The sequence below is a fragment of the Dendrobates tinctorius genome, unplaced genomic scaffold (assembly GCF_039654945.1).
Source record: "Dendrobates tinctorius isolate UK_male_01 unplaced genomic scaffold, ASM3965494v1 ptg000165l, whole genome shotgun sequence".
Classification (NCBI taxonomy): domain Eukaryota; kingdom Metazoa; phylum Chordata; class Amphibia; order Anura; family Dendrobatidae; genus Dendrobates; species Dendrobates tinctorius.
Window position 1 is genome coordinate 29,834,894 of NW_027361832.1, and position 24,241 is coordinate 29,859,134.

Below are 24,241 nucleotides of genomic sequence, written 5' to 3' on the forward strand. Positions count from 1 at the left end.
CTAGCCGCCAGTTCACACCTGAGTGCTGATATAGTGGGGGCGAGGTTGTGCAAACCTCAGTATTTTTGTACTTCAGTCATGTTGGTATTTTTAGGGTTTTTGCGTGATTGCAGACAGTGCCTTTTCTGTCCTGTCCTATCTAGTCAGTGTGGGCTCCATCATTTGCTCAGTGTATTTTCTGTCTGTGTTTGTGCTTCATCTTGTCTCACCGACAATTTATGTTTGGGGGCTGTCTATTCCTTTGGGGATCTGCTCCGGGGCAGTTTAGATTTCACCTTTCTGTCTTTAGGCTTAGTTAGTCCTACGGCTGTGACGAAGTGTCTAGGGCAGCGTAGGAACGCTCCACGGCTACTGCTAGTTGCGTTGTTAAGATCAGGGGTCTGCAATCCGCTGAGTGAACAACCTCTCTGGTGTTCTGGTGGCATAGCCCATTGTACTCTCCTCCTCAGTGACCCATTCATAACAGGGAAGACTGCTGACTTGACAGATGTCCAGAAGGCAGTCATTTACACACGCCACAAGGAGGGTATGCCAGAAAAGGTCATTGCTAAAGAAGCTGGCTGTTCACAGAGTGCTGTATCCAAGCATGTTAATGGAAAGTTGAATGGAAGGAAATAGTATGCTAAAAGAAGGTTCACAAGCAACTGGGATAACCACAGCCTTGAAAGGATTGCTAAGAAAATTCTATTCAAAAATTTGGGAGAGATTCACAAGGAGTGGACTGCTGCTGGAGTCAACGCTTCAAGAGCTACCAGACACAGACGTATCCAGGACATGGGCTACAAGTGTCACATTCCTTGTGCCAAGCCACTCATGACCAATAGACGCCAGAAACATCTTATCTGGGCCAAGGAGAAAAAGAGTGGGCCTGTTGCTCAGTGGTCGAAGGTGTTCTTTTCAGATGAAAGTAAATTTTGAATTTCATTTGGAAATTAAGGCCCCAGAGTCTGGAGGAAGAGTGAAGAGGCCACAATCCAAGCTGCTTGAGGTCTAGTGTGAAGTTTCCACAATCAGTGAATGTTTGGGGAGCCCTGTCATCTGATAGTGTAGGCCCACTGAGTTTTTTCAAGACCAAAGTCAGTGCAGATGTCTACCAGGAGATTTTATAGCAATTCATGCTCCCCTCTGCCGACAAGCTTTTTAGAGATGGAAATTTCATTATCCAGCAGGACTTGGCACCTGTCCACACTGCCAAAAGTACCAATACCTAGTTTAAAAACAACAACTGGAGGATCCTGAAAGCGTGCTACACACACATTGCGAGGATTCAGAAGTCTGCCGTCAAGTGAATGACTGCAGATTTTAAACTCAAGCCTGGACAGATCATTTAAAGATTTCTGGTAGAAGGTTTACACAGTAAAATATCGATAATGGCAGATGATACAAAACCATGTAAAGCAGTCAATACAAGAGAAGATAGTATTCTGCTACAGATGGATCTGGATAAGTTGGAAACTTGGGCTGAAAGGTGGCAGATGCGGTTTAACAATGATAAATGTAAGGCTATACACATGGGAGGAAGGAATCAATATCACCATTACACACTGAAAGGGAAACCACTGGGTAAGTCTGACATGGAGAAGGACTTGGGGATCCTGGTTAATGATAAACTTACCTGGAGCAGCCAGTGCCAGGCAGCAGCTGCCAAGGCAAACAGGATCATGGGGTACATTAAAAGAGGTCTGGATACACATGATGAGAGCATTATACTGCCTGTACAAATCCCTGGTTAGACCGCACATGGAGTACTGTGTACAGTTTTGGGCACCGGTGCTCAGGAAGGATATAATGGAACTAGAGCGAGTACAAAGGAGGGCAACAAAATTAATAAAGGGGATGAGCGAACTACAATACCCAGAGAGATTAGCAAAATTAGGATTATTTAGTCTTGAAAAAAGGCAACTGAGGGGCGATCTAATAACCATGTATAAGTATATAAGGGGACAATACAAAAATCTCTCTGAGGATCTGTTTATACCAAGGAAGGTGACGGTCACAAGGGGACATACTCTGCATCTGGAGGCGAGAAGGTTTTTCCACCCACATAGAAGAGGATTCTTTACTGTTATGGCAGTGAGAATCTGGAATTCCTTGCCTGAGGAGGTGGTGATAGCAAACTAAGTAGAGGGGTTCAATAGAGGCCTGGATGTCTTCCTGGAGCATAACAATATTGTATCTTATAGTTATTAGGTTGTTTAGAAGGACGTAGATCTAGGGAATTATTCTGATGGAATATAGAGTGAACTAGTTGTACAAATGTCTTTTTCGGCTTTGCTATGTTACTATGTTACTAGTTTAGTGCTATTATCACTAATGTATATGCTGGTAATATTTGGTTTTGGTTTTATGACATTTGTTTGTTATGTTGCAATATTATTATTGAAGTGTTATATTATATTTAATTGGTATTATTTATTATAATTAATTGTTATTATTAAATCTTAGATAGTGCTATTAGAAATATTGGCCTTGTAGTAAATCTTGATTTCCTTCCTAACCATGACATACAAAGCCACCTACAACCTTTGTCCTCCATACATCTGTGACCTCATCTTCTGGTACTTACATGCACGCAACCTCCGATCCTCACAAGATCTCCTTCTATACTCCCCTCTTATCTCCTCTTCCCATAATCGCATACAAGATTTCTCTCGCGCATCCCCCCTACTCTGGAACTCTCTATAACAACATATCAGACTCTCGCTTACCACGGAAACCTTCAAAAAGAATCTGAAGACCTACCTCTTCCGACACGTCTACCATCTGCAGAAACCACCGATCGACCAAACCGCTGCACGACCAGCTCTACCCTCGCCTACTGTATCCTCACCCATCCCTTGTAGATTGTGAGCCCTCGTGAGCATGGTCCTCTCTCCTCCAGTACCAGGCGTGACTTGTATCGCTTAAGATTACTGTGCTTGTTTTCATTATGTATACCCCTCCTCACATGTAAAGCACCATGGAATAAATGGCGCTATAATAATAAATAATAATTTCATGCAGGCAGGATGATATTAAAATAGATACCCCAATCTGGATCTTGGGGGCAGGGACAAGCATGGGCCTGTGTGAAGTGCCAGGCTTGAAATTCAGTACCAGTCAGTTTCTAATGTGGGCCAATTATTGCAAACATGAATTGTTAATTTGCAAACTCAAAAATGTATTTTTCCTAACAAAGTCATTCAAAAGGAAAGCTAAAATTTAGCCTACAAAATTTTAACTAACAAGAATTCAACCAAGTCTTATAATTCATTAAACAGGTGTCCAGCAAACAGTTAATTATACAAAAGGACATGTTGTCAGCAATGGCACCATATGAAAGAGAAATGTCACAAGACCTGAGAAAGAAAATAATTGATTCACACAAGAAAGGTGAAGGCTATTAGAAGATTAGCAAAAATTTAACAGAGATGAAACTGCAACCATGTGAGAGAGCTGTCAAGGCCGACTGCAGAAGTTAACTACTGACTTGCAAGTTCTCTGCAGTTAACTAAAGAAGTAGAAAGCTAAACTAGGGTGAATGTTTCCAATGACACAATGCGGTGTGTACTGTAGTGGAATGGCATGGATAAGTGTCGCTCACAAAGGAAGCCTCTCCTAAAGTGCATACACAATAAAGTTGACTACAATGTGCCAGGGACCATGCTGAAAAATTTGAAGACTACTGGCATTTTATTCTCTAGAGTAGGCCTGCACAACATATGGTGCATTGGGGGCTGCTGTCAGTAAGGGCTGGGGGTGTGGTTACAGTCACCGCTCTGTATACTCAGAGCGGTGACTGAAACGGTGTCGCCACTGGGACTGAAACCGAATGCTGCCAGAGAGAATAAATTTCATTTTTTCCACACAGCGTTCATCTACATGCAGGTACTGGGCAGGTTAGTAGCATAACTCTATTAACCTGAAGATTAACCCCATATTTCTAGGTTAATAGCATTTTTGATCGTGACAGATTCATTTTAAAGTTTAAAGTGTCACTTTGGCGCTAGGACTTGGGCAGAGCACGCTCATGAGCCTCCTGCTTCGATGCGTTTAGCAGCGTGATGAGGTCATGACACTGCTAACATTACTGATGCTGTAGCGCAGAAGAGGTAAGGATACGCCTAAAAATGTAAGCACTCTAACAGGAGCTGAAGATTAAACATCCTATTGAGGAGGAGGAAGAGGGGGATTGCTGGGGAAGAGCTGTGGGGTGGATGTTAACAAGAGGGGCGGTGTGTGGGGACATTATGGAGAGGACCTGTATGTGGGAATGTTATGGAGAGGAGCAGTGTGTGGGGTGTTACAGAGAGGGGTTGTGTGGGGGGTAAATTATGGAGACAGGCATTGTAGTTGGACATTATGGAGAGGGGCTGGGAGGGAAAGACATTATGGAGAAGGGCAGTGGAAGGAAATATTATGAAGAGGGGCAGTGTGGGTAGGATATTATTGAGTGAGGCAGTGCGGTAGGGCTATTTTGTGCAGGAAGCACTGTAAGACGCAATTAAATATTTGGGAGTGTAGCATCGGATATATCTTTATTCATGGGACAGTTGGAAGTAAACTATTAGCCAAAATGTCTTAGTATGCTGAATTATACTTATATTTTTAAGGACACAGTTTTGGGATGTGCTACTGAAGACAGAGATGAGGAAATATTGTAGAGACGAGCTCTGGGCATGAAATCTCGTCATGGCATCTGTACTACGTGGAGACAAAAGGGATGAGAACGATTAGAGAAGTCTCCTGTTAGGTACCTGCAAGCAAATGTTTATTTGTGAACCTTCTTGGTCCACAGTCTGATGATGGTTGCTTACATCAACTACAATGGTATCTCCTTACCATTGTTAAGGACATACTGGAAGATGCAGGTCTACATGATACAAGTGTATATGGGGCTGACCTGAAACTGCAGTTGATCACTATACTAAGCTTGGTGATGTATTCATGTAGAGACGGTGGTTCTGATCATGTGGCAATCTATACCATGCTTCATGTTAAAACTGAAAAATCCTCAAAATTTAGTTTTGAGATTATAAGGAGACTTTGATTGAGTTTCTGCTTCAAAAATTTGGGAATGTTCACATTGATTTTTTCTTTTTTAGAAGAAACTCTCAAAATCTTTATCAAATACTAAAAACTTGGTTCTGCAGATGTATTCATGTAAATACCCCTTTAAATTTTTTCTCGGCCTTTGGTTCAGGATGACAATTTGGCCCTTGGACCAAAAAATGTTGCGCAACCGTCCTCTGGAGTGATAAGACCAAGATAAATATTTTTGGAACTGATGCCTTCAAAACTGTATGGCATTGCAAAGGTGAGAAATACAAAGAAAAATGATTGGTGATCAGAGTAAAACAAGGTGGTGCCAGTGTCCTTATGTTGGGTTACGTGAGCGCTACTGATGTTGGGGAGCTACATTTCATTTATAGTATCATGAGTTCACAGAAACACTGGTCTATATTGAAAGAGAAGATGCTACCATCACTCTATGTTCTTTGTTGTGAGTTCATTTTCCCCTTCACCATTGAGGTCTGATGAACTCCCTCTTCTGGTGAAGGAAGGTACTGAGGCTGATTACCAAGCACCTGAGCAGGATGATGATGACTGGGTGACTGGAATTGCTGACTGGATATAAGGCAGCCGACGCCCTTCTGCCTTGCTGGTGATTTCCCTGAGGGATTCTAGGAGACCAGTCTGATTCCTGCTCCTCAAAAGCTAAGTTTTCTGCTCTGCTTTTTGCATTTGTGTTTTGGTTTTGTTTTCCCTTGTTTTTCTGGATTTCTGCCATTCCCTGCTGGGGTGAGCTGAATTTCTTTTTGCTCTGTCTTCAGAAAATACCCGAGTACTGATAAAGTATTTTTGAAGCCTAGCGTCTTCAGGGCTTTTTTCCCTATCAGTCTGTTGGCTCTTGTTTTGATAGGGTTTTGGCGGATTGCAGACAGCAGCTTTTCTATCCTGTCCTATTTAGTTAGCTTTGGCACCATCATTTGCTCAACCTATTTTTCTATCTGTGTGAGTGTTTTTTCAGCTTGCTTCACGGTCATTATATGTTGGGGGCTGCCTATTGCTTTGGGGTCTGCTCTGGGGCAGTTTAGATTTCCCTTTCTGTCTTTAGGCTATTTAGTTCTCTGGCTGTGATCGAGGGGTCTAGGGCACTGTAGGAACCCCCCACGGCTACTGCTAGTTGTTGTTGATAGGTTCAGGGGTCTGCAATCCGATAGCTGCCAACTTCTCTGGTTTTCTGGACTTAGCTAGTATTTCTGTTTTTCCCTCCTACGGTGACTCATTCATAACAGTTCTTGCTAGATATGCACTTTTTCAACATGACAATGATCCAAAACACATATAAGGCTAAGGTTGAATTTCTGTAGAAAACTGATTCAGCAGCCTTCCTTTGTGACTGGGGCACAAACATGCAAAACAAAAAAGGGCCTTCCACAAACTGTTACCACAAAGTTGGAAGTAACCTATTATCCAAAATGTCTTAGTATGCTGAAGTGTTAAGATTTTCCTTCAATAGAACTAAGGGGCCTAAGCAAAGCTCTGGAAAACAACCCCATAGCGTTATTCCTCTTCCAAACTTTGGCAAACATTTTGAACAATACCGTTAAGCAGGTTGGCACCTCAGCACTCTGTGACCCCCACTAACTTTAGATGGTCTCCCACATCGTGACTGACTTGCTATACCTTCCAGTGCTTCCAGTTTTCAATAATACCACTCACAACTCATCATACAATATTTAGGAAGCAAAAAGACCACAAAGTGAATTGTTGCAACAGTCCCATCCTCAAATTGGTTGAACTCTTTAGAAGACAATTCACAAATGTTGGCATAAGCAGACGGCATGGCTTGGGACAGGATTTTATATACCTGTGGCAATGAGACTGTTTGAAATAGTAAGGGTGGTCCATACCAAGCAGAAAGCAAAAAAAAAAAAACAGAACACATCTTAAATAGCCTATACTATACAAATATTAATGTACAGTGGGTACGGAAATTATTCAGACCTCTTTAAATTTTCACTCTTTGTTTCATTGCAGCCATTTGGCAAATTCAAAAAGTTCATTTTTTTCTCATTAATGAACACTCTGCACCCCATTTTGACTGAAAAAAAAACAAAAATGTAGAAATTTTTGCAAATTTATCAAAAAAGAAAAACTTTAATATCACATGGTCATACGTATTCCGACTCTTTGCTCAGTATTGAGTGGAAGCGCCCTTTTGAGTTAATACAGCCATGAGTCTTCATGGGAATGATGCAACAAGTTTTTCACACCTGGATTCGGGGATCCTCTGCAATTCTTCCTTGCAGATCCTCTCCAGCTCCGTCAGGTTGGATGGTGAACGTTGGTGGACAGCCATTTTCAGGTCTCTCCAGAGATGCTCAATTGCCTTTAGGACAGGGCTCTGGCTGGGCCAGTCAAGAATGATCACAGAATTGTTCTGAAGCCACTCCTTTGTTATTTTAGCAGTGTGCTTAGGGTCATTGTCTTGTTGGAAGGTGAACCTTCGGCTAAGTCTGAGGTCCAGAGCACTGTGGAAGAGGTTTTAATCCGGGATATCTCTGTACTTCTCTGCATTCATGTTTCCTTCAATTACAACCAGTTGTCCTGTCCCTGCAGCTGAAAAACACCCCCATAGCATGATGCTGCCACCACCATCTTTCACTGTTGGTGATCGTATTGGGCAGGTGATGAGCAGTGCCTAGTTTTCTCCACACATACCAGTTAGAACTTTTTGATGATAATTCTATCTTCGTCACATCAAACCAGAGCATCTTATTTCTTACAGTCTGGGAGTCTTTCATGTGCTTTTTTAGCAAACTCTATCTGGGCTTTCATATGTCTTGCACTGAGGAGAGGCTTCCGTCTGGCCACTCTGCCATAAAGGCCTGCCTGGTGGAGGTCTGCAGTGATAGTTGACTTTGTGGAACTTTCTCCCATATCCCTACTTCATCTGTGGAGCTCATCCACAGTGATCTTGGGGTTCTTCTTTACCTCTCTCACCAAGGTTCTTCTCCCACGATTGCTCAGTTTGGCTGGACGGCCAGGTCTAGGAAGACTTCTGGTGGTCCCAAACTTCTTCTATTTAAGGATTATGGAGGCCACTGTGCTCTTAAGAACCTTGAGTACTGCAGAAATTATTTTGTAACCTTGGGCAGATCTGTGCCTTGCCACAATTCTGCCTATGTGCTCCTTGGCCAGTTCCTTTGACCTAATGATTCTCATTTGGTCTGACATGCACTGTGATCTGTGAGGTCTTATATAGACAGGTGTGTGCCTTTACAAATGAAGTCCTATCAGTTTAGTTAAACACAGCTGGACTCCAATGAAGAAGTAGAACCATCTCAAGGAGGATCATAAGGAAATTGACAGCATGAGACTTAAATATGAGTGTCTGAGCAAAGGGTCTCAATACTTTTGATCATGTGATAATTCAGTTTTAATGCATTTGGAAAAATTTCTAAATTTCTGGGGGGGGGGGGGTTCGGTCAAGATGAGGTGTAGAGTGGATATTATTGAGAAAAAAAAATGAACTTTTTTGAATTTACCAAATGGCTGCAATGAAACAAAGAGTGAAATATTTAAAGGGGTCTGAATACTTTCGATACCCACTGTATCTAACTGTAATGACGTTTTATAGATTCAAACGCTTATGGGCATGGTCATTAGTTTGCCAATTCCTGTAATAATGATGTGTCTTATATTACTTGAATACCGTATATACAAGTGGCAATATAAAAGTACAATAAGTACAACTGACTCCTGCCACTCTTCACCACTCAAACTAGGCACACCCTAAAACGTGCGGGTAATACTGCATGCATAGTGACATAATGCCACCTGCCCAATAGACACAAGACTGTATATATTGGCATACAGCATAATTAATGCTATTATTAAAAATTACAGAACTGCATAGATGTGGCCAAATATTTATCTTTACACAAGAAAATGAATTCAGTCATATTGTGCCACACATTCGGAGAAGTGCCAATTTATATTTTACAGTAATTGCTTTAGAAATCAGAGTTGAGGCCACAGTGTGAATCTAAGGAACACAAAGAGATCCTTTGTTAATATCCAGTTAACCCACCGAGCAGGACCTGCCACTCAAAGACCCTTTTTCTTCCAGTTAGAGCGAAATTTTATAATTACTGATTTACCAAAATCTGGCCAAATTACACACGTGGCAGCGTCTTTCTGCTCCGTCTATAAACTGCTCAGCTTTATGTCTTGCTGTTTATAAGTCTTACAAAATGCTGCGTGTCATTATGGCCTCATTACTGTTGGCTGGAAGTACATTATAGCTTATATAAATATTATGTGTAGGCTGCAATTTGGGTAATCAGCTGCTCGTGATTGACAGAAATCCACACTGTCATTTACACTGCTCTGTATGAGCCTCGGGGGAGCGGGCGTATAAGCTCTAATAAGTATATGCTATCTGCAAATGCTATGGCAATCCCAAGATCTTTACAAAGGTACAGAGAGGAGAAAAGGGGAAGTATTTTTCATCTACCTAATAATGAGCACTTTCATCTCTTCGCACCTGGTAGGAGAGACTAAATGTGTGCTGTATGCTTAGAACAGAAAATATTTACTAACTGGAGTCTTTCCTCATATTTTTACATAGAGTATTTGTACAGAAAAACTATTTTAATATTATATCATGGTGTTTCCAGCCTATATTTATTTTCCTACTTGGGTAACAGCTGATTTGGGTGGTAATCGTTAAAGTAGTTGTTCATTACTTTAACATTAATGGCCTACCCTTAGGATAGGTGATCAATGTCTGATCGGTGGTGGTGGTGGCACCTGGCACCCTTGCCGATCAGTTATTCTCGTTAGAGACAAGTTACGGAGCTGCAATCAGACATTGAGGACCTATGCCCAAGGTGAAAATTGAAATGGAAAACCTCCCTGCAAGACAATAAAAACTTGCAGTGAATAAACACAATTCCTTCACAGTTTTTTGGGATTTGATTTCATGGTATTCATTGTATGGTAAAAGTGATAGGTAATAGCAGCATGATTTTAATGCTCCTAAACAGAAATATCTGTCCTACGCTGTGTACCTGATTAAATAATTGCACCTCACTGTGCTCCCTGCAAAAAATCTGACCCCCACTTTGCCCTCTAAAGGTACATGACCTATACACTGCCCTCTCCTTTAAAATGTTGCCTGCACACCATATCCCCCTTATGAATTATAACTCTTACACTGTCTCTATTATGAACTATGGCCTCCATACCGCTCTGCCTTGAGTGATGATGACCATAACTGCCCCCTTTATGAATTATAACAACCATACTGTTCAAACTTATTAGATATAACCATCAGACTGTCCGCCCTTATGAACTATAATGGCCACACTTTTTGCTTTATAAAGTATAACTGTCACACTGGCCACCCTTGCCAACTATAACCTCCACACTGCTCCCTTATGAACTATGGCCCCCACAACATCTTCACTACATGCAGTCACCTCTCCGTTGATTATCCTTATGCTGTACCTATCTCCACACTGCCCACCACAAGCTGCCACTCTCCATACTGTAGGAGCAGGAACTGACATCTCCCTGTTCTCTGAGCTGGATGTCAGTGTAACACCCAGGTTGGAGAAGTGGTTGAGTTCCACTCCTGGGGGACACCTTAGGCCGCCGCCTGAGGTGAGATACTCATCTCACCTCATGGCAGAAGAGCCCCTGTGTATGGGGGCCTCTCCGTTCTCTCCTGACAATTAATGACAGGGAAGAGAAGGATTTGGCCAATTCTCTTGTTCTCCGGAGTTGGAAAAGCCATAGAATGAAGATTCTGTCAGTGGGTTTTTCATTGAGATCACAGGGATAAGGGGCTGAGAATTCTTGTGTATGAGACTTTAGAAACTCTGCTGAGATTTGTCAAGACTAATAGAAGGCATATCAATAAATGAATGTGTAGCTATATATGAAATACTCACACAGTATTTACTTTTTCTGTATCTAAATATATTTATATGTAAAACACACATACGGTAGATACCTATATATAATATACCCAGGTAGAGCATTCCCATGTAATCTAATATACATCTGTGTCTACCTCATATGTGTATATAAGTTTATATTATACTAGATGTGGGCCCAATGCTATCGCATAGGGAGGGCAGTGATAGCAGTGAGCCACCAGAGGGCACCCGCACCCCATCTCCAGCACACGCCACAAGCCGCTGTCTTTCCTGATGGCTGTGACTGCATGAAGGTGGATGGGCAGGCAGCGGCGGGATCCGGCGTGTGTAGTCAGGTGGCAGCAGGTCCTAACGGTGGTACGGTGGCGGGTTCTGGCGGGGGTCCGGCGGCGGGTCCTGCCGGGGGGCAGTATGCCTGCGACAGTAGGGGGGGTCCAGCGTGGGTGTCTCAGCGGTGTCCCGCTGGTGGTACTGCGCAAGGTCCTGGTACCACCAGCGGGTGCCATATTGGAATACCCATCACTTGGGTATTCCAATATGGCAGTCAGTGTACTTCCGGTGCGGCGCGGTGGATTGTGGGATTCGAGGATGTCCGGACGGAAGTGGATGATGGACAATTTTAGATAAGTATATAATAGATGAGGTTTTGTGCTGTACCTGTGTGTGCTCAGCTATAACAGGTATAATACATATTAGTATAATGTGTGCAAACTGTAAAGCGCTGTGGTATATGTTAGCGCTATATAAACATAAAGGTTATTATTATTATTAATATGTACTCCACAGGAGGATGGGGTCAGGCCCAGCCTGGATTTGTCAGAGCAGAAATGACAGGAGGTAACCTGTCAGAGAATACAGGTAGTGATTTACTGACAGTGATGCCGAGATTTGAGCTCACTGGTCGGTGCTGTGTGTGGAAAATAAACCTGATCTTGTACGGACCAGACAGCACAGAGCTCGGGGTCAATGTCAGTAAATCACTACAGGGTGGGCAATGTATATGGATACACCTAAAAAAATGGGAATGGTTGGTGATATCAATTTCCGGTTTGTGGTACATTAGCATATGGGAGGGGGAAACTTTTCAAGATGGTGGTGACGATGGCAGCCATTTTAAGGTCGGCCATTTTGAATCCATCTTTATAAATGGCCCACCCAGGTGTATCCATATAAATGGCCCACCTTGTACTTCAAGTCTATGACTGCGGCTGCTGCCTCCTGCCATTATGTTCTAAACAATCTGACACATTCCCAGCTGGCTGTTCATTATCTTCTATTTAGTTTGAAGTCAAGGGTCAGTGAGATTCTGCACACAGTTGTAACTTCATGACAGCCCTGAGTGTGCAGATGTTGCTCTACACAGGCTGGAAGTGTGGTGCAGGAGGTGATGTAATAACTGGCACCAGAGACGAAAGGAGGAGCGACGATGGTGGTAGGCACATGTTGCACGCTTTGCCGCACCCTGCTGAATTGTGGAAAGTAAAGCAGCATGCGATGAGAGGCTAGTGCAGTGACTCCTCTTAGTTACACTGGTAAAACAAACTTTATTTAAAATTGTAAAACGCTGCACTGGAGATCGGGGACAGTGCACTTATGATTTGAGGCACAGGATCAAAGTGCCTAGCGATGTTCCTGCTGCTATGAAATCAGATTGCCTTTTAGAAGTTTGTCCTCTCTCTCTCTCTGTGAGTACTGATTTATACAGGACTCCATAGAAATGTTGTTTCCAGGGCCTAATTATGTAGTCAGAATAAACACAGAACAGTAGAACTGAACTATGTCTCATAACAAACATGTTAACTCCTGCAACTTTCACAGCTTTGCAGTATTGCAACATGGCTACCTGAGAGATGGAAGCTGAAAGGAACCTGCAGATGTGTCAGGTATAATCACACATAGCTCTGCAGTGAGAACAAGAGACCAGAGAGCGGCCATTACACACAGGGCTGGACTGGCCATCTGGCAACTCTGGCAAATGCCAGACAAGCCTGTCTGGTCATGGGCCGCCTTGTCTGCTACGCTGTTAACAGTATCGGCGTTCTCAAGACACCCATACTGTTAAAAGTTGTGACAGAGCACAAAGTCGCTGACTCCGTCTCTTACCCCAGCAGGCCACGGGTATCATTAGAAATATTGGTCTTGTAGTAATAATAATAATAATCTTTATTTTTATATAGCGCTAACATATTCCGCAGCGCTTTACAGTTTGCACACATTATCATCACTGTCCCTGATGGGGCTCACAATCTAAATTCCCTATTAGTATGTCTTTAGAATGTTGGAGGAAACCGGAGAACCCGGAGGAAACCCACGCAAACACGGGGAGAACATACAAACTCCTTGCAGATGTTGGGATTCGAACCCAGGACAGCATTGCAGAATGCTGTAGATAAGCCCCCAAAAGGCAATGGCCGCATCTTATAGCGGCAAAACAAGGTGACAGGTTCCCTTTAAAATAAGCTCTGGAAGCAGATTCTCATTCAGATTACTGACTGGCCCATAGTCCTGAACTGCTCAATTGAATACAAGAAAAACATTGATATATCTGAAATAAAACATCAGATCACAGATACGAAGGTATCGTTTTATTGGTTGATATGACTGACAGATTCCTTTTAACGGCAATTAAAATGCTCAACAAGGCCACCACCACAAGTCCTTGAATGCTATATGAACACACATATATATATATATATATATATATATTCTGCAATATTCCGCAGCAATACAAAATCCCTCCTACTACCTGTTAACCCTTCTATCCTCCCTACTCCTTCTTTCTACATAATGTGTCTATTGGCAGATTAGGCTGAACAGTAACTTGTATTGGAAAATGTTGAAAACTGGGTTTCAAAGGCACGAATAGGAGAACAACAGAAACAAATTTAATAACCATATTTAGGATATATGCACACATTCAGGATTTGCAGCATACTATTCTTCTGCGAACTGTGGTGTTTTGGCAGATAAAATGCTGTATAAAATGTGCACTTTTTTGCTGTGTTTTTTGTGGAGATTTTCCCCCATTCGATAGTATGGGAGAAATCTGCTGAGAAAATGCTGCAAGAATTGACATGCTGTAGGTTTAAATAGAAACTGCTAGCCTGACCACGCCCCTCCTGTGATAAGCAGCTGACTGCCAATAGACAATGTACATAGACAGCCTGGTGTGGGCGGAGTGAGCTGTAGTGTGGGTGAGGTTAGCTTTCTGAGCTCTATTTCATCCTACATCTAAGAACTCTGATTGTGTCACAACTGCTACACCCAATAAACTGATACATCACTGGAATCAGGGTCTCTTTTCCTACATTATGCTGCTCTCAGATGAGGGAGCAAAAACCTGCTGACAGATTCCCTTTAAATTTGCTGCAAATCTGCAAGGAAAAAATAAGCAGTGTGCGCGTGAGACTTCAGGAATATCATTCACGTTGCCTGTACTAGGAAATCCTTCAGATTTTGTAACAAAACTGCGTGGAAAAAAAAATTTGACAAAAATTCTACGTGTCCTTTTACCCTAAAAAGTTATTTTTTTTGTACCATTTACTAAACACTGACTTAAAACCAATCACAGTAAACAGACCAGAAACTTTATTCTGTAGATTTGATTTTTTTCACCTTCCAGCTTGCACAGGTTTTACTTCAGAGCTCAGTGGCCATTTAACAAGAAGCATGCTATATCTCTTCCTTCATTCTCTTGATCTACCTATAATAGGTCAACCTCCCTTACCTTAATATGACTGTGCAAGTGGTGATTTTCAGGAGAAAGTTCACTGGGGCAATGTTCACATGTTCAGTATTTGGTCAGTATTTGTAAGCCAAAACCATGAGTGGGTGATAAATCCAGAAGTGGTGACGTGTCTCCATTACATTTTTCCTCTGATTGTTCCACTCCTGGTTTTGGCTTACAAATACTGATGTAAAATACTGACCAAATACTTAATGCGTGAATGTGGCCTAATATGTCTGAATGCCACTAGTGTCCTCGGACCACAGATGCCACTATTGTTCCCAGGAGTAGAAAAGTATTAAGTTACGTACCGGTAACGGTATTTTTCGGAAGCCCATGACAGCACCACGAGAGAGGGGATCCGCCCCATAGGAACAGGAAACCTACAGATACAAAAGGGCGGTACCTCTCCCACGCATCAGTTGGATTACAGAGCTTGAGAGGCTACCATGGTTAGTACACAACATATGATATATACAACCTATCTACCCTATTTAACAGAATTATTTCATACCATCTCCCACATAAGGTGATTCTATGAACAAACTTCTAAGGAGTGCACCCCTATATGTGAACAAGGGAGGGAACTAAGGGTGCTGTCATGGGCTTCAGAAAAATACCGTTACCGGTACGTAACTTAATACTTTATTCGGACTCCCATGACAGCACCACGAGAGAATTACAGAGATGTAAACTAACTTAGGGAGGGACTACAGCCTGCAGCACCCTTAGCCCGAAGGTGAGGTCTGAGGAGGCACCCATGTCTAACCGATAGTGGTTAAAAAAGGTGGAAGGAGATGACCAGGTGGCCGCCTTACATATTTGATCAATTGATACTCCAGATCTCTCTGCCCAGGATGATGCCATGGCCCGAGTGGAATGTGCCCTCAGGTTCTGTGGAGCCGGACCGCCACCTGCTGTGTAGGCAAGAGAGATAGCCTCCCTAATCCACCTTGCTAATGTGCGTTTTGATACTCTGTATCCTTTTCTGGAACCTTGGAAGGATAGGAATAATGCGTTCTCCTTCTTCCAAGGATCCGTGGCTGCTAAATATGTCAGTAAGCACCGCCTAATATCTAATGCCTGAAGTTTCTGCTCTTTAGGGTTGGTTGGATTAGGGAGGAAGGAAGGCAGAACTATCTCCTGTGTCCTGTGGAATTGTGTTGCTACCTTGGGAAGGTATGCTGGATCTGGCCTTAGGATCACTCTATCCTGTAAGAACTCTGTGTAAGGAGGCAATCTGGAGAGTGCCTGTATGTCGCTCACCCTACGTGCGGATGTTATTGCTACCAGGAATGCTGTTTTAAGGGATATAATCTTTAGTGAGGCGGAATCTAAAGGTTCAAACGGACTTTCTGTCATGGCTGTAAGGACTAAGTTTAAGTCCCACGGTACGCATCTGTCTTTGTGTATAGGTCTCGATCTGGCCGCTGCTCTGATCAACCTTGCTACCCAATAATCTTTTGCAATATCAGCTGCAAACAGGGCCCCTAAGGCTGAAACCTGTACTTTTAGCGTACTTGTGGAGAGACCCAATTCGAAACCTTTCTGGAGAAATTCCAGAATATGTTTCGTGGGAATTCCATCTCTGATGTCAAAGTGAAAGGTGGATAGGAAGCGTTTCCAGGTCCTAGCATAAATATTAGTGGTGGTTAATTTTCTGCTTCTTAGGAGGGTGTCAATTAAGTTCTTGGAGAACCCTCTATTTTTTAATAGTGACCTTTCAAACACCACGCCGTCAAATGAAGTCTCGCTACTTGTGGGTGGCTGACTGGCCCCTGGTAGAGGAGATCCGGAAGGTTCGGTAGTACCCAGGGATCGCCTACCGACATGGTCCTCAACCACGCGAACCAGGTCCTCCTGGGCCAAAAGGGGGCAATCAGTATGACTCTTGCCTGATCCGCTCTGATCTTCCTGACTACCAGGGGAAGAAGATTCAATGGTGGGAAGGCGTATGCCAGAGAAAAGTCCCATCTTATCAGTAGGGCATCCACCGCCAGGGGATTTTCCCTGGGGTTCAGAGAGCAGAACAATCTTTCTTTTCTGTTTTCTCTGGTGGCAAAGAGGTCTACCTCTGGCTGGCCCCATCTGCGGACAATCTGGCGGTAAATGTCTTTGTTCAAAGCCCATTCTCCTTGTCTTAGAGCCTTGCGGCTTAAAAAGTCTGCTCTTACATTGTCCTTTCCGCTGATGTGGAGCGCGGTCAAAGATAGACAATTTCTCTCTGCTATCTGGAGGAGCCGTTCTGTTATCTGCATCAGAGCGCTGGAGCGGGTTCCACCTTGGTGGTTGACATATGCTACCGCTACCTGGTTGTCCGAGTGTATCCTCACATGATGGCCCTGCAGGTAGATAATGAGTTTCTTGACTGCTCGCTCTATCGCCAATAGTTCTCTCTGGTTGGATGAGATTTCAGAATTAGAATCCCACTGGCCCTGTACCACTATGTCCCCCATATGGGCTCCCCAACCAAAGGAACTAGCGTCTGTGGTTATAATACGGGTTATCTGTGCTATCCAGGGCACCCCTGACGCTAGGTTCTCGCTCTGAAGCCACCATCTTAGTGATGTAACAGTTGAGGGGCTTAGACACATCCGACCTTGTAAGGAGCCTCCAAGGGCCCTGCTATTAATCAAGACGTCGTTTTGAAGGGTTCTGGTATGGAACTGTGCCCACCTTACTGCTGGGATGCATGAAGTTAGAGAACCTAACAGGGACATGGCCTGTCTGAGGGTCATAGATGGATTATCCATTGCCCGAAGAACCTGCTCCTGTATCTTTTGTAATTTATCTAGTGGTAGCAGGCACCGCTGAGTGTCTGAATTTAGTATCAATCCTAAAAATTTCTGTATTTTTAAGGGCTGGAGTGGGGATTTCTCGTAGTTTAAAATCCATCCTAGGTTTTCTAACCTGGATCTAGCTTTTTCTATCTGGGATTTACAATGACCCATCGATTTTCCTACAATCAAGAAATCGTCTAAATATGGAATGATTAAGACGTCAACCTCTCGTAAGTGAGCCATAACTTCGGCCACTAATTTTGTAAAAACCCTGGGTGCTGCTGAGAGACCAAAGGGAAGGGCTCTATACTGAAAATGACGTACTGTGCCCTCTACTGAAACTGCCACCCTCAGGAACTGCTGGAAGTCTGTATGGATAGGTACGTGATAGTACGCGTCTTTCAAATCTATGACTGCCATAAAACAACCTTTAAACAATATTTTTATTGTTGTATTAATGGACTCCATTTTGAATTTATGATTAATCAAAAATTCGTTAAGGGAACGAAGGTTTATAATCGTTCTGAATGTGTTATCAGGTTTCTGGATTAGAAACAGGGGAGAGTAAAACCCTCTTCCTCTTTCAGCCTCTGGGACCTCTACCAGAACATTTTTCTGACATAGGCTCAAGACTTCCGCTTCTAAAGCCGCTTGTTCAAGATGAGAAGATCTTAAGGGGGTCAGTTTAAAGGTGTCCCGCGGGATCTGGGTAAATTCCAACCTAAGCCCGGTGGATATTACCTTGCGCGCCCAGTCACTATTCGTAATCTGCGACCATGCCGGGAAGAAGGATGACAGTCTACCCCCTACGGGAACCGCTAGTCATTGATTTGGTTTCTTTTGATCTCTTGACGAGCGTGTAAACATATAGCCCGTACCTCGTCTCCTTCTGTCTTCCCATCTGGGTCGATCTCTAACAGGTGAAGAGTTGCGCCTTCTCCCCTGGCCAAATCTCCTTCTACCAAATGGGCGACGGTAGGACGCTGATGAAAGGTTTGGGAACTTTTTCTTGTCGTCCCCCGCCTTTTCAAGCAGCTCGTCTAGGACAGTTCCAAATAAGTATTCGCCCTCACATGGAATCGCACAGAGCTTTGCTCTGGACTGGATGTCTCCCTGCCAGCACTTTAGCCACAGGGCTCTGCGAGCTGCGTTAGAGAGACCTGCTGCTCTGGCGGCCATTCTCATTGCATCCGCTGAGGCATCTGCTAGGAAAGCTGCTCCCTCTTGGATGGTCGGTAGGGCCCCAAGAATTGTTTGTCTTGATGTACCCTGCTTTAGTTGTGACTCCAACTGGTCCAACCAGACCATCATGGACCTGGCCGTGCACGTTGAAGCCACTGCTGGTCTTAAGGACCCGGCCGCCATCTCCCAGGTGTTTTTCAGGAAGGTATCAGCTTTCCTGTCTAAGGGATCTTTAAGGGATCCCATGTCCTCAAGAGGGAGCGAGGATTTTTTTGATGCCTTCGCAATGGCAGCGTCTAATTTGGGGGCTCTGTCCCAAGAACTTACTGCCGGATCGTCGAAGGGGTATCTCCTTTTGAGGGCTGGTGGTAGCGACCCTCTTTTGTCCGGTCTTTTCCACTCTCTGTGGATCAGATCCTGTATCTTTTGGTTTAACGGAAAGACTCTCCGCTTCCTCTGTTCCAGCCCACCGAACATGACATCCTGCATGGATAAATGGGGCTTAGGCTCCTCTACCTCCATTGTCCCTCTGACTGCTTTGACCAGCTTGTCTACCCGGTCAAGAGGCAGACAAAATCGCCCCGAGTCCTCTTCTCCTGAAGAGGACGAGGGAGATGAAGCCTGGGAGTCTCTGCTTTTTCTCCACTCTGCTGAGGAATCAGACTCCGCCGGGACCTCGCCCCTTAGACTTTGCGGCTGAGACAAGGACTTTAGGGTTTCCCTCATTTCTACCCTGACAATGTCTCTCAAACTCGCCGCTACTGCAGGCGACTCTTCTGCCACCGTCTGCTGAATACAGGGGGGGCACAATCTTTTGAGGCACGCGTCTGGTAATGGGCATGCACAGAGTGCGCATTCCCTATGTTTATTTTTATTTGTAGCTTTTTTTCCCTAGAAAAAGAAAAACACAGAAGGGGGGTCCCGTCACTGAGTGAACTTTCACGAAGATCACTTACCAGTGCCACAATCAAGTACCGGAGAACGAGGGGGATTTCTTTCAGCCGATGCTCCTGTCTGCCTGGAGGAGCTTTTACGAGTGGACTGGTCACTTCGTCCCGCATTACTGTCACGGGACCCTTTCTTTTTCTGTTTGACCTGCCGAAGGTCATCCAGGGGCGGCAGTGATGTCTGCCGCTGCTGCCCTTGCTTCTGTCGCTGCTGCTCTCGATCGCTTTCCATCACCACTGCTGCTGCTGCTGCACACTGCTGCATGTAGTAATGTGGCCAAGGCAAGGTACCCTGCCCGGGTCCCGCCTAAATACCCCTCCTCCGGTCAGCAGTTTCCATGCCGCGCCCCTCCCCCCCCTTAATGGATCTCCCTACCCCAGCTGGCGCCCCACCGCGCGCCATCGGTGTTTCCGATGGGCGCCGCCATCTTGGGATCGCCGCGCACGCGCAGTAGCGCGCTGACCCGGAAGCGCCTCCTCCGCCCGCCCCCTGACGTCACCGCTACCCCGGAAACGCCGGAAGCTCCGCGGGACGCCCGGGAGCTCCGGAGCAGCGCCCGGTCGCAGCCCTCTGCACAGCGCTGGCAACCTATCTGCGCCGCCGGAGCCGGGAATCCCGGGGGGGAAAATACTTACCGGCGGCGGCGTAATTCCGGAGACGGCCATCCTCCGGACGCCGCTCCCTGCTGTCCACGCCACCGCCGTGATACCCATCCTGGGCCACCGTGGCGTCTTCCAGAAAATCCGAACCAAGCCGAGGTAGGAGACCCCCTCGCTACCGGTGTCGGCTGGCCGGTCTGGGATCCCATTCTTCTGTAGGATCCCGTCCCCTCAGGAACAGGAAACCAACTGATGCGTGGGAGAGGTACCGCCCTTTTGTATCTGTAGGTTTCCTGTTCCTATGGGGCGGATCCCCTCTCTCGTGGTGCTGTCATGGGAGTCCGAATAAAAAACACATTTCCACAATTTCTTCATTACTGTATACTAGATTAAAGGGATATCTCTTTCTTGTACATTTATGGCATATACATAAAAAGTCCTGTTCTTGAAATAGATGCAAATTCCATTATTGGGACCTTATGGACTATCCTGTACATATTCTAAAAAAGTACAATATAGTAATACCCCAGTAACAAGTCTCAGTAACATTTGACTCATATAGCTGCATATCTGCAACAATGGTACAGCTTAAAATATACAAAGGCCTTATGGGTATCTTACATATAGTAGAAAGGTAAAACAAGAAAAGATAGTAAACCATATTATGGTATTTTATCCTTATCACTAGAGTTGAGTGATACCGTCCGATACTTCAAAGTATCGGATCGGAATGGATCGGCCGATCTTAAAAAAAAAGTATCGGTATCGCCGATTCCGATACCGGAAGTCCCATTCAAGTCTATGAGACTTCCGGTATCGGAATAAGAAAAATCCTGTTTTTCCCTTGTACAGCCTCTCTGGGGTCTGTACGGGCCTTTCGGGGGGCTGTGCCGGCCTGCCAGGGGGTCTGTGCAGGCTCCGGTGGTCTGTGCCGGCCTGCCGGGGGGCTGTGCAGGCTCCGGGGGGCTGTGCCGGCCTGCCGGGGGGCTGTGCCGGCCTGCCGGGGGGCTGTGCCGGCCTGCCGGGGGGCTGTGCAGGCTTCGGGGGTCTGTGCAGGCATCGTCCGATGGGACTACAAGTCCCATCGGGCGATGCCTGCTACCATGACAGTGATTGACACATTAGCCAATGATGGGACAGTAGTAGTCCCATCATCCGGCTAATGTGTTGAATGTAAAAAAAAAAAAAATTACATGCTACATACATGCTACATACATACAACATGCATACTACATACATGCTACATTCATACTACATACTACATACATGCTACATTCATACTACATATATACTACATGCAACATACATACTACATATATACTACATGCATGCAACATGCATACTACATATATACTACATGCAACATACATACTACATATATACTACATGCAACATACATACTACATATATACTACATGCATGCAACATGCATACTACATATATACTACATGCTACATACATACTACATATATACTACATACATACTGTATGCTACATACATACTGCATGCTACATACATACTACATGCTACATACATACCACATACATACTACATGCTACATATATACTACATATATACTACATGCTACATACATACTACATATATGCTACATACATACTACATACATACTACATGCTACATACATACTACATATATACTACATACATACTACATATATACTACATGCATGCAACATGCATACTACATATATACTACATGCTACATACATACTACATATATACTACATACATACTGCATGCTACATACATACTACATGCTACATACATACCACATACATACTACATACATACTACATGCTACATATATACTACATATATACTACATGCTATACTACATATATACTACATACATACTACATACATACTACATGCTACATACATACTACATATATACTACATACATACTACATACATACTACATGCATGCTACATACATACTACATGCTACATACATACTACATATATACTACATGCTACATACATACTACATATATACTACATGCATGCTACATACATACTGCATGCTACATACATGCTACATACATACTACATGCTACATACATACCACATATATACTACATACATACTACATACAATACATTCATACAATACATACATAGACATACAGTACATATAACATAGAGTAACATACTTACCAATACTTGTCACATTGTTCCCCGAAGCCATTGTCTTTTACGGAATAAATATTAACATAACAAACCACAAAAATACTCACCCACGATCCGAAGCAGTCCACGAGTGTGTCCCACGACGATCTTGGGTAGAGAACTGCAGCATCAGCTGTTGCTGCCGTTCTCTACGGGCTGCAGGAATACAATGACGGAAGGTAGGTATCCTTCCGCACTGTATTCCTCCGCCACTTAAAAAAAAAAAGTCCCTAGTCTCACTTTATGCCATTGCTGTGCCATTGCCGGTACAGACCCCCACAGGGTGCACAGACCACCGGCAGGCCGGCACAGCCCCCCGGCAGGCCGGTACAGACCCCCACAGGGTGCACAGACCACCGGCAGGCCGGCACAGCCCCCCGGCAGGCCGGTACAGACCCCGGGCAGTCCACACAGCCCCCCGGCAGGCCGGCAGAGACCCCCGGAAGGCCCGAAATGACGGCGCATCATGATGCGCACACACCGCGCATCATGATGACGTCAGGCTGTCAATCAACTTTGAACTTCCGATTCCGATGCCGACTTCCGATATTGAAAAAATATCGGAAGTCGGTATCGGAATTCCGATACAGCAAGTATCGGCCGATACCCGATACTTGCGGTATCGGAATGCTCAACACTACTTTATCACCTTTCGCTATTTTCTTTCCTCCAGAAGTAAGCACAGGTCAGTGTGAAAAGTTCTCCAATCTACTGTATACTAATGGTTGTCCTCTTTACTGAATTAGCGTGTATTTTCCTATCACTTATGTAAACTGTTTTTTTTTTTCTAAAGCTTTTCTCAGCTGATTTAGCTAATACTATGGCATTGCATCTCCAAGAGGCCTTTCCCGGTCATGGCCACCCCACTTGTGTGCCATGTGGCTTTCCTATACAGTTAACAAATGGTATGTAAGTGCATATCGGCCATTCAACGCATCAAAGAACACACTTCTGGCCTCTGCTTTGTGTATGGTGGACTACAGCAAGTTGACGGTATACGATGGGAAAAAGTCCCGATGTATACTCTAGGCAAAGTGCTCAGACACAGTGTGCACCTAGCCTTACAAATGAAAAAATGTAACTTTAAACTCCAGCGGACAAAATCCAGGATGCAAAATTTTAAAAAGTTTTTTCTTGCATTAGCAAAAATTTTTATTATTAAAGTCCATCATAAAATAAATCCACACTTCTGGACAGTAGATAAATAGATTAGGGAAGGGGGGGCTAGCCTCTCAGACTACGCGTTTTGGCGAATTAACGCCTTCTACATGGTCTGTCCAACTGAAAATTAAGCTACCAATATATAAGGAAGAGGGGGGGAAGGGATGAAAAAAGGAATTAAAATCAAGAGTAAGTCCTCCCATACTTTAACCCTATGATGACAAAACCCCAATCAATAGTGATACATGGAAAGAGCATATGAAAAATCAGTTAACAAGTATACAAATATATATATGGGAAAAAAATGTTCCAGCATTCTACATCATAATAATGTCACTAAATAAATATCTTGACAAAAAGATACAACAAACAAAAGATATATATATGCATAAACATACATCCACCAGATGGATAGATCATCAATTTTAATTATAAATGTATTATTTCTTATTCGATTCCCTTTAATCCTTCTTTCTGAAAAAAAAAAAAAAAAAAACCCCAAAAAAACCGCCCCCCCCAAAAAAAAACAAACAAAAAAAAACAAAAAACGGAAACACATTCAATAACAAGTAATAAGGTCCTGTCTCTTATTCGTGCCATCTGGTGTACGACTACCTAAAGTAAAAATCCAAAAACTCTCCCTATTTATTAATTTGCGTTTATAATTACTGCCACGTGGAGGTGGAAAAACCTTTTCAATGCCCATAAAGGAAAATGAATC

At 43.9% G+C, this 24,241-nt stretch overlaps 1 protein-coding gene across 1 annotated transcript in view; it reads right to left on the minus strand.

Annotated features, from left to right (window-relative positions):
- LOC141053222 (uncharacterized) overlaps positions 1–24,241 on the minus strand; it is a 653,087-nt gene that overhangs the window by 206,303 nt on the left and 422,543 nt on the right. The gene's annotated exons all lie outside the window — the stretch shown is intronic.